This window comes from Thalassophryne amazonica, chromosome 11, assembly GCF_902500255.1.
Source record: "Thalassophryne amazonica chromosome 11, fThaAma1.1, whole genome shotgun sequence".
In the NCBI taxonomy this organism is placed as follows: domain Eukaryota; kingdom Metazoa; phylum Chordata; class Actinopteri; order Batrachoidiformes; family Batrachoididae; genus Thalassophryne; species Thalassophryne amazonica.
The window spans coordinates 47,796,687-47,808,831 of NC_047113.1; the positions used below are offsets into that span (position 1 = coordinate 47,796,687).

General features: G+C 40.3%; 1 pseudogene; it reads right to left on the reverse strand.

Annotated features, from left to right (window-relative positions):
- Positions 1-301: 301 nt before the first annotated feature.
- LOC117519672 lies at positions 302-7,312 on the reverse strand (annotated as a pseudogene).
- Between the last annotated feature and the right edge of the window lie 4,833 nt (positions 7,313-12,145).

The window sequence follows — 12,145 nt, forward strand, 5'->3', positions numbered from 1 at the left end:
AGTCTTTACGGATTACTTTAAGTCATTGAAGCTGATATAAATGGATCATAAAATATTGATGTAACATTGACCATTCAAAGTGGACTTCATGGTCGCCGGCTCAGTCGAACGCTCTGTAGACGCAGTTCCGTGAACATCAACAGGTTAAGACATTTTGTAAAGTTCAGTTTTTTCCTGACGACTGTGCTGGCTGTCTCGCTCAGCCATCAAAAAGCGGTATTATCTGTATTTGTACATCTGCAGTACACTGAAGTTTATATATGTACATAGTTCTTTTTGAGGGTCGGTGGTAGATTTGGCACTACAGCCACTGTGAAATCCAGTTATCGTCTTTGCCCAAGTGACGTTCCTGCTGCCTTTCATCATGTTTTATGAAGAGCATGATGGAAAAGGTGTTTGGATCATTATCTGTGGAAAAGACAAACACTGTGGAGAGCACGAAACGTCCTGTGTCTGGAGATTATAGCAACTGTTGCAGTGCTGAAGGTCACCCACTGCACAGTGCTCAGTCCAAACTAGAGTTTAGCGAGTTCCATTGCTGGAGAGTGTCAGGGCGGGCGGGAGCCCGTCACCAGGAGTGGCTGGATCTGCAATACAGACTCCCAGTGTAGGCTCAGGTGTGGGGGGTATCAAGGTATTTATTCCAGCATCAAGTTCGGTACACATGTAATCAGTCAGCGAGGCAGAGGTACAAGAAGGGTCAGGCTGAGACGCAGTCATAAACGAGCAGGATTCAGAGGCACGAGCAAACACCGACACCCGGGATAAGGCAAGAGACATGGTCGAAGAAAACAGAGCAGGATTCATAACATGGCAAGACAAAATCAGGACAATGAAGGGCGCTGGAAAGTGTACAAGACAACAATCGGAAGTGAAGAACTGTGGGGTTTAAATACATGTGGACTAATTAGTAACAGGTGGCGTAAACAAGGTGCACGTGAGAGGAAGGATCCAGAAAGGGCCGTGGCTAATGAACAAAGATACAATGTTGTGCAAGACAGTGAGGGAAGAGAACACAAGGCGGAGAGAAGAAAAGACAAAGATGTGTGAACAGGAGTCAAGAGTGTGACTAAAGGGAGTGAGCACAGTGATGTGATGTAATAGACAAAGACACTGGAACAGGTGCAAGAGCGTGAGTAAATGGGAACACAAAGCAGACATAAACAAGGTGGGAGACAAAGACATGGGGCAGGTGTAGTGAAGTGAAGTGAGCATAAATAACTGGGTGTGAGACAAGGAGCAAAGACTTGATGGGAGGTGCGGAGTGGAAACAAACAGCAAACGCAGAACAGAGCAAAAATGGAAATCAGGGGCAGAATATAAAACAATAGCAAACCAGACATGAACATAAGAACTGAAAGAAGACACCAAGATAAAACTGAACTGGACTGACTAAGAAAACAGAGTGGTAAAACAAACCAAAAATAAAACAGACTGTAATGAAACCTGACACCAAAGCACAACAGATAATATAACAAATGAGAAGGACAAAATAAACAAATGGTAAACAATGGAAACACAATCTGGCTGAACAAAACAAGAACAAAACCGCTTCTGTGCGGGGGAGGTGCTCCCTTCTTTTGATGCATGGATTGACAAGAGCCTTTCCCTCCTGTTCTTCCTCTCAGCCATCCAGGTTGGGTGGATTGTCTGCCATATCACAAAGGCATTGTATGATGAGACATCAAGGATGCTGTGGAAGATGACCAGGGGCCAGCGTCCAGTCATCCTTCTGCAGGTGTACATTCCAGTAACCTTGTCAAGGTTGTCTACGCCCCCTTTGGTGCGGTTGTAGTGCAGGATGATGGCTGGTTTCCTGTCTTCACAATCAGTGATTCCAGCTGCCTTGTACAGTGTACTCAGTAGGACCACGTTCTTGTTCTTTTTTGGGAGGTAAGAAACAAAAGTAGTGATGGGGATGAAGGCCAACTTTGTCGAGAAGACCACTCTCCCTCTTGTTGCGAGGAGTGCAGGGGGGAGTTCAGACTTGTTTTTCCGAATAGTGCCAACCATGGTCATTTTCCTTTTCACGAGCTGCTGGCCGAGTTCATAGGAGGTGAAAAAGTTGTCACATGTGATGTTGTGCCCCTTCAGTTCAACTGTTAAATCAAGTGCTACACGCATCCCCTGGTTCTTCTCTGGTGCTCCACTGGGCAGCTCCTCGGTGTAGACTTGCATATTCCATGCATAGCTGGATTTTGCATCACAGGCCACCCATATTTTGATGGAATATTTTGATGGCTTGCTTGCATATACTGCTGGAAAAAAACAAAAATTACAGTCAGTAATGAGTGCGTGTGTCACAGAAAAGAATCACATGAATCAACAAAGTAAAAATATAAATTTCAGGTAAGTAACATTGCATATATGAAAATAAAAATTTACCTTTGAATTGAACCAGCTGCTCATCTACTGTGACTTCAGGTTCAGGGTTGTAAAGGTCTGGCAGGCCTTCAACCCACTTGTCCCAGACCTCTGTGACGGCTACCAGTTTGTCCGTCACACGCCTTGCTGGTCTTGACTAATGGTTGTCAAATCTTAGCATTGTTGAAAAAGTGTGGAAGACTTACAGTGGCATTGTAGCATGAAAAATTGCCCTTCCACTCTCTGCATCCCAGAGACTAGATGTAGCCTCGCCACAAGACCTATAGACACTTGCTAAGATCAAAAACCCTATATAGCCATGCAGGTCAGTCTGATCCATATTTTTCCACTTGTCTCCATATTTACGGGAACCTTCCAAATGTCATTTCCAGTATGATCTTTTCAATGGCTGGTGTGATGAACAGGAGGAAAGTGGAGGAGATGTCCTTGGCATGGGCAGCTGAATATCTTGTTGGCCCTGGGGTCATCCTAATGATGTTTTGTGCTATAGATCTTCCCGGGGTCCCGTTTGTGTTTGATGAGGACCATGCTATTTTACTGTTCTTGGATAAAAATGTCTCTCTGTCAACTTGGGTCATTTCTTCTTCATCTGAAGAGGCTTCATGGTTTGTGTTGTATTCCTCCTCATCTTCTTCAGATATCTCTTCTTCCACATCATACTGTTCATGCTCATCCTGAACCTGAACCTGAAAAAATCTGGTCCAGGACCAGCTGGACAGTGAAGCGTCCACTCATGGCCTCAGCAAGGAACCAACTGGGGGTTTGATCCGATGTCAGAGACGGAACGCTCCCCCTAAAAATGACGCGATTCACGGATTATCACCTCATTTTTTGCTTCAAACTGCACTCCAGTAATCATCTATCTCAGCGACAGATATCTGAAGCTTTTCTACAACAATCATTTCCACATAAATTCAGCATTATTTCATCATAAAAGGTGGCAGAAGCGATCAGAGCACTGCGGCTAAACGAGCTGCTAGCTGATGCGTTCACTGTGCATTGGACATTTCAAAGCGTCACGTATTTTACCTTGTTTCTGCTTAAAACGGCCTCGTTTCTGCTTAAAACTGACTTTAGAATGATTTAACAGGTTTTACCTTTATCATCTGATGGTTAATAATCCCATTAATCCATTTGATCGCTTTGGCTGAAGAGACTCCGTCTCAGATGTGCTGCTGTGGGCCAAAATGACGCATGTGCAGATGCAAAAGGCGGACCGATTTTTGGGGGAGGACCGTTCGGTCTGCGACACGAGGGTATCTTTACATCCTCTCCACTGAATTTGTTTTACATTATGTTTTTTGTTTTGTCTGGGATCTTGTGTGATGTGAGGGGTTAGCTGCAGGTCAGAGGTGCAGGTGCAAATTCAAGTTCAATTCATACATCAATAGGAATCCAGTTTCTTTGTTTTTGTGTGTGTGTGTGTGTGTGTGTGTGTGTGTGTTAGAGAGAGTTTGTGTGTGGCCTTTGAACTTTTTTTCTGTCATGTAAATGCTTTTATAACACGTCAGAAATTACCAATAAGACAATCTTAGGACCCTAGTGGTGTACAGCCTATATGGAAATGTCAAGAAAACCAGAGTTTCACTTTTTTTAATGTCGGGGTCCCTTTAGGAAAAGTCATAAAATTTCAAGTTGAAAAAGAGTGTTATAGGGTTTTTTTTTGCAGCTAAACATAGTGGTGGGTCATTTTTCACCTGCAGGACAACACAAGGGATAAATATCTGTAACATGACATGAAGGCTCTGGACATCGACATTAAGCACTGGGAGGAACCACACAACAACCATGTCAGGTGAAGAAGCGTCCTGAAGGAAGGCCTAATGAAGGGGGAGGAAAAACTGACAAGGCAAGCTGAGGAGAAGTGTTCCTGTCAGAAGAAGAAAAATAAACCCATCAACCCAGAAGTGGTCTTCAGATGTGTCTCCTATCGGCTTGACCAGCAACAGCAGAAGCTGCACTAAGCACACTGGAGTCAACAACAAGGGCGCAACACCATAGTCAACCACATCTGATGGGGAGGCTTACTGATGGACCATGATAATAAAGGCCCTTTTCTCATCTTCTTCTTCAGTGGACAGTGGTACTCCAGTACTGGTGCTGTAGTTTAGGAGATCGGTGACAATATTTATGGGAAGATTCTGGAGGATCCTGCAGAACTCCTGGATCTATAGGAGTGCGCAGGTTATATTATAGAAAATCAGATCAAGAAGAAAGAGATTATGATCACCATGATGTTCTTGTGAAAATCTGAGAATTCACCCAAAGCAGTTTCATTTCATTTGAACGGCAAAGGGTAGAGATAATTAGAGATCATTTTGTTTAGACTTTGATTAATTTAATTATTTGATATTTAGAAACTTTTTATTTCAATTGGCCTAATAAAGGTGTGCAGCATCTTTACAGTAGTAATTAACAACAACAACAAAAAAAACAGGCCTAAGATTCTGAGAACTAGCGCATGGGGTGGTGGCCAAGTGGTTAGTGCGCTTGGTTTCATTGTGGAAAGTTCCCAGTTCAAACTCCACCCCTGCCACATTTCTCCATGTAATGTGGAGTTTGGGTCAGGAAGGGTATCCGGTGTGAAACTTGTGCCATTTCAACATGCAGAGCCACCCTGGATTTGCTGCGACGGCCCCGAGTGCAAACAAGGGAGCAGCCGAAGGGTCTTACTTTACTGTACATCATTAGAAGTGCTGTTGATGAGTAACGTATGACATCCTTGGGAAAATGAATTGACAGTGCACTTTTTGTGTAATTTGTGTAATTTCGTGTAATTTTTATAATGTTAATTTACATGCTGACAGTCAGACTAAAGACCAAGAGATCAACAGAAATATTCTGAATTAATTATTGTTGTTTTATATTCACTCTGTGTGTGTGTGTGTGTGTGTGTGTGTGCTCACGCACCTGTGTGTCAGGCACATTCACAGCCGTAACATACAGGACATGCTTTTCTGCGAAAGACAAAAAGGACTCAAATGTTATTGAGTTTGTTTTAAGATTTTGAGCTCTTTAATTCAGTTTTATTGACATAAATAAAAATCACTGCATGTCCCAGTGAGCTTTATGTTTCCACGGCAAACGACATACTGTGTCCTCTGACCTTTGTTTGGAATGATGAAACTCCCACAGTCATAGTGACAGAGTGTTTTATCATTTTTGTGTGTATTCCCTGTGTACACTGATGCATTTGGCTGGACCTGACTCATTCCTCGTGGGGAATGCGGACAGTAAGCGTTTATCTGTACACTCCTTGATGATACGAGTGTCACATTTTTTCCTCTTGGTATGGAACATTCATTTCGATTATATGATATTGCTCTTTTTGTTTGACTGTAACACCTTAAACTGTGTTGTTTTATAGATCCAAAGAGTTTGTTTGTTCTCTCTGTTGCAGTAACAGAGTACGACTCTGTGCAATATCACTTAAATGTCAAATCGTGCAAAAATTTTAGCACCTCTCAATAGTTGCATGATGTCTATGTTGACAAGTAGATTGTTTCCTCTTATGAACAATATAAAACAAATACTTTGGAAAGACGACATTAAAAATAAAAGCACAATGGTACAAAATCAATGCAATAAAAGTAAGTACAAGTACGCATATCCTTTAATATAAACCATCTAAATCATCACCTTTGTAGATAGTTTTCACAGACAAGTCTAATGATCGATGCCACTGAATAACTGTTAACTCTCAGTAATAAATAGAACCAGTATAATACTGTTGTACTCATTTAAAATAATAGTGCTGTAATAGAGGCAGACTGGTGAGGGAAGCTTCCACAAGCCCAAAGACAACTATGGTAAAGCAAGTGGCTACTAGCACTGTGCTAGTGTGATTGTGCCACACCCCCAATTACATTTAAAATAGCTTAAACTAATGAGCTGTACAAAAATCCACCCCTTCTACAACCATGAATGGGGAAATGTGCTATACAGATAAAGCTGTTTTTGTGGTGCCAGGCTGTATTTGTTTTATAAAACTGTACATTTTAATGTGGAATTCAATACAGGTGTTTTGGAGCCAGCCTCAAATGGTCATTCAAGAAACTGCAAGTTTTAGCATTTCAGCGTTGGTTCATTGTTCAGTACAAGAGGTCGCCGCTTGACTGTCACACACTGTGACTCTGTGGGTGTGTATGTTACATGTGTCACAGAATTATAAAACAAGCCTAAAGTAGGTTTACAACAGAATATTGTCAATTTGTGGGATTTTGTAGATCTTTAAAATGAAACCTGAACCACAGTAAGCTCTGAAAGGCAGTTATTTTATTATTTTTATTATTATTACTATTTTTTGTACAATATGTTCCCTTTAATCTCAGCTCTGTGCATTTGTTCTGAATGTGGGGATGGACCTACAGTCGTGATGCACAATAAACACTCCAGAAAGTAGAAAATGAACACCAAGAACCTCAGAATAAAGGTTCATGTTACCACACACGTACCGCTAAGCTGTGGACTGGAATTTTCTTTCTGTGCTGATATTCTAAAGCACAATTTGAAAAAAAACTGAAATGAATATCAGTGTGGACTGAGATTGCCTTGGCATGCTTAGCTTTTCACATTCTCACTGGTAATGAAATGCAGCGCAGGTCACTTTGCAGAGCAAGGCGACAGATTGTTCGCTACAGCCAGAGCACGCCGTATAACAGCGCTGTCACCTGCTCAAATAACAGAATTCCTATAAGTGGCTCCAAATGTGCCGGGTACATTGTAGAGTATCACCTTGTCTCTCTCAGGAGCTACCTCTTGTTTATGGACCTCTGAAAAGTCCCCATTTCAAGCACTGACTGTCTGAACTTGTTTGTTGTGGCCTGGGTCTCTGAGCTCGGCTGGGCTCAGTGCATTCTGTGCACACAGGCTCTCGGCACGCAGGTTTTACTCTCCTGGACTCTCCGAAGCCTTTGGGTTGATTCATGCCCTTTGTCAGAGTTTGAGTGGGCCTCAAAGAAATAATCGTGCCACTTCACCCAGACTCTGGCACCTTCCATAACTGGTGTCTTATCTCACGTGTTCAGTAGAAATTGCAGTGGTGTGTGTGTGTGTTGGGGGGGGGGGGCACAAAACATCACACTTGAAAGACATAAAAAAAACCTCACAGTAGACCTGGAGGCATCATAGTGGATGGGTGGATGGGGGGGAGTAATCATTTAGTGGGAGTTGCACGCACATTTATATTTACAGATTTAAAGGTTAATATCGGGGTGTGCATCTCTCTCTTATAAAATGATATGATGCATACAGTTGTATGGAAAAGTTTGGGCACCCCTGATGATTTCCATGATTTTCCTTTATAAATCATTGGTTGTTTGAATCAACAATTTCAGTTAAATATATCATAAAGCAGATGAACACAGTGATATTTGAGAAGTGAAATGAAGTTTATAGGCTTTACAGAAAGTGTGCAATAATTCTTTAAACAAAATTAGGCAGGTGCATAAATTTGGGCACCCAACAGAAAAAAATACATCAATATTTAGTAGATCCTCCTTTTGCAGAAATAACAGTCTCTAAACACTTCCTATAGCTTCCAATGAGAGTCTGGATTCTGGTTGTTTGGACCATTCTTCTTTACAAAACATCTCAGGTCTGTTCATTTCAGAGCTTGGACAGCCCACTTAAAATCACACCATAGATTCCCAATAATATTAAGGTCTGGGGACTGAGGTGGCCATTCCAGAACATTGTACTTGTTCCTTTGCATGAAGACCTTAGTAGATTTTGAGCAGTGTTTAGGGCCGTTGTATGTTGAAAGATCCAGCCCGGCACAACTTCAACTTTGTCACTGATTAATGAACATTATTCTCTGGAATACATGTGACCCTCAACTTTAACAAGATTCCCAGTACCTGCACTGGCCATACAGCCACACAGCATGATGTAACCACCTCCAAATTAACTGTAGGTAGCAAGTGCTTTTCTTGGAATGCTGTGTTCTTTTTCAGCCATGCATACCGCCCTTTGTTGTGTCCAAATAACTCAATTTTAGTTTCATCAGTCCACAGCACCTTATTCTAAAATGAAGCTGGCTGTCCAAATGTATGCAGAAAAGGCTTCCTCTGCATCACAGCATCATACAGCATCTCCTTGTGCAAAGTGTGCTGTATAGTTGAACGATGCACAGAGACACTATCTGCAGCAAGATCATGTTGTAGGTCTTTGGAGCAGGTCTGTAGGTTGACTATGACTGTTCTCACAATCCTTTGCTTCAGCTTATCTCAGATTTTTCTTGGCCTGCCACTTAACTAGTACTGTCTAGCCTGTCTTAACTAGTACTGTGCCTGCAGTCTTCCATTTCCTCACTATGGTCCTCACAGTGGAAACTGACAGCTGAAATCTCTGAGATAGCTTTTTGTATCCTTCCTCTAAACCATGATGTTGAACAATCTTTGTTTTCAGGTCATTTTGAGAGTTGTTTAGAGGCTTCCATGTTACCACTCATTAGAAGAGATGCAAAGAGGAGAAACATTTGCAAATGGCCACCTTAAATTCCCTTTCTCATGACTGGATTCACCTGTGTAAGGAGGTCAATGGTCAGTGAGCTTACCAAACTAATTTTGTGTTCCAATAATTAGTGCTAAATGTATTCAAATCAATAAAATTACAAGGGTGCCCAAATTTATGCACCTGCCTAATTTTGTTTAAATAATTATTGCACACTTTCTGTAAATACTAGAAATTTCATTTCACTTCTCAAATATCAGTGTGTTTGTCTGCTATATGATATAGTTAACTGAAATCTCTGAACCAGACAACCTATGATTTATAAAGGAAAAATGTTTTGCATACAACTGTATATCCAGATACCTGGTACTTTGTTTAATGTAGACATTTACTTTTAATGATAAACTGGAACAAGTCAAATGTCACATTGCTTACCTTCAAATTCTGTACATCATGACAAAAAAACATGTACTGTCAGACTGTTAGGTTTGCCTTGAATACCTAAATAACTTTCAAAGACGTTTTGTTTTAGTAACAGCAGATAAAGCCAGCAACAATATCCTAATAGTTTGCAAAAAAATATTACTTAGATGTAGTTTTAAAAGAGCTTGACACTAGTGATAGGACCAACCCACAAACATATATGTCTTGTAATAGTCACATGAAAGACATTATAACAAAACACCAAGAATTTATGACTAAACATTATAATTAATACTGATATGAAACACTTCCCATCCTTTTTTCCTGGCTTCCAAAAATGCACAAAAATGCGGTAGGTAGTAGATTTATAGCAGCCTCTCATGCATGTACAACTAAACCATTATCCCAACTGCTAACTTCTAGCCTGAAATAAAAATTAAACAAAACAAAGTAGCTACACATTTGGATAGTTTTGATTTTTCCACTCTGTATATGAACATTCAACATTCTAAATACATCGTTATTAGAAATGATGGCACTACATACTGGTCTAACACAACATCTACACGTGATTAAAATGTAACTGAGGAAAATATGATTGAGCATATAGAATTCCTTATAGACAATCTATATAGAGGTCAGCAACAGAATTTTCCAAAACACACCAGGGATACCTATGGGAACAGGACTGTGCTCCACTTTTAGCAAACCTTTTCCTTTTTTATTATGAATATATATTATGAAAGATAAACTTAAAACAGATAACCAGTCAGCAAAAACCTTTTGTAATACCTGCCGTTACATTGATGACCTACTTACTTTAAATAACCCTAATTTTGAGAATGAAATTAAAAATATTTATGCATCAGTTAGAGCTTAAAAAGACTACAGAAAACAATAGCAAACTTTCGTACTTAGATATTGAATAGAGTATTATATAGACAGACAGTTTATGAACAGCAGTTTTTGACAAATGGATGATTTGACTTTCATATTGTAAAATTTCCTTATATGAGTGTAACATACCTAGTAAGCCTATATATGTTTGCACCTCTCAACTAGTCAGAATTGGTTGAATTTGTGATAATTACCAAAGTTTTTCCACTAGACATTATAAACTTACTAGAAGATTAGTTAAACATATATATATATATATTATATATATATATATATATATATATATATATTATCTATATATATAATTATAATATATATATATATATATATATATATTATATATAAAGCAGAAGAAAATGGATGGATGGAGATATATATATATATATATATATAAAATTCAAAATTTTAAATACCAAATTTCTGAAAACTGTTTTTTTTTCTTTCTTAATTCAGTTTGTTCAACATCTAAATTGTAATACATCACTGAACACAATTCGTGTTACTGATTGTGCCTAATGGTCTCAGACAGTTGTGCTGTTTTACAGTTGGCCACACTTTAGACAGCAGCACTTAATGTTAGAGGTTGTGAAAATATTTCCATGCAACACTGGGAAAGGCATTGAAACACATAAGAAAAATGTAGTTATTTTAAAAGAATCATAATGAAATAAATGTAATGTCCTTGAAACGCTGTCTTCACTGATGAAGTCGTATGTATCATAAATGATGTTTGGATTTGAACGGCTTTTCCCTGACACCAAAGGGGAGAAAAACCCACATGGTCGTGTTTTCTTCCTGTCAGCTGTGAAACTGCTGCTGTACTGGCAGATTGTTGTGGTTTAATGTGGTCTCTGAGGTCCGACAGCTTATCCCTCTGCACCTTGGCAAACTGCTTGAACAGTTTGTATCACATGTGGTGTGGTGCTTCCACAGCGGTCTCCTTGTGTAAGCAAAGATTTGTGAGGAGCTGGTGTGCAGGAATGTGTCTGAACGTGACTGCAAAGTGCTCTGATGAAAACTCCATAAGCAAATGTGATGCTGGTACAGGGGCATAACCGCATTTCAATAAATCTTCTGGGGTGGGGGACACCACTGTTCAATAAATGCATTCATCACAGCAATTTTGAAACACCCATTTCAGATACCACATTTACAACTAGAGCACTGCGCTCATAGAGCACAATCCTCCGCCAACACTAGTTTCCAATTCCACAAATTTTTACCTTGGAAAATAATTTGAAGGTCAAAGTCCTGTTAGAACTGACTTTTCATAAGCTAAATTATAATACAAAATATAGATCAAAAGGGCTTTTTAGTGTTAAAAAGAATCAAATATCTGCTAAATCCGCAATACGGATCAGATGCAGATCAAACTTAGTGTTATGTGTCGGACGCAGTCGGAGAACCGACCAGCGTTTGACAGGACCCAGTATAAAATAAGCAGAGCACGGTTCAAAGGATAACAGAATTTAATAACATAACAGTGAGTGCTAAATTACAAACAAATAAGTGTGCGGTCTGGCGAGGTGGAAGAACGGTGCGCTCCCAGCAGCACAAACGGTCCGGAGCCAGAACAGTTCGGAACCAAGGACCCCGCCGACACCCCCCAGGTGGCCGCGACCAACCGAGTCTGTGAAAGAAGACACCATCATGTGAGTCCACCACTCCACACACAGAGAGACCACTCAAAGGTGTACATAAACAGCAAACACTTCCTGGCTTAATCACCAATCAGCTTCCCACCCTGCAGGCATGGAACACCCAGTTCAATTCTCCACTGCAGTGGAAGCTGATTAAACGACTAACATAACAGCTCAATATAATAAGGTGTGAGGGACACCACATTTACTGACTGTACTCATGTTAGTCACAAAACCTAAAGTACCTCAGGAAGTGTGCTGACGAGCGTGAGACCTCACCCCCTCCTCTTTCACAGACCATGGCATCAAACCTGGTACGGTCTCTGCATCCATGATGATGAGATGGT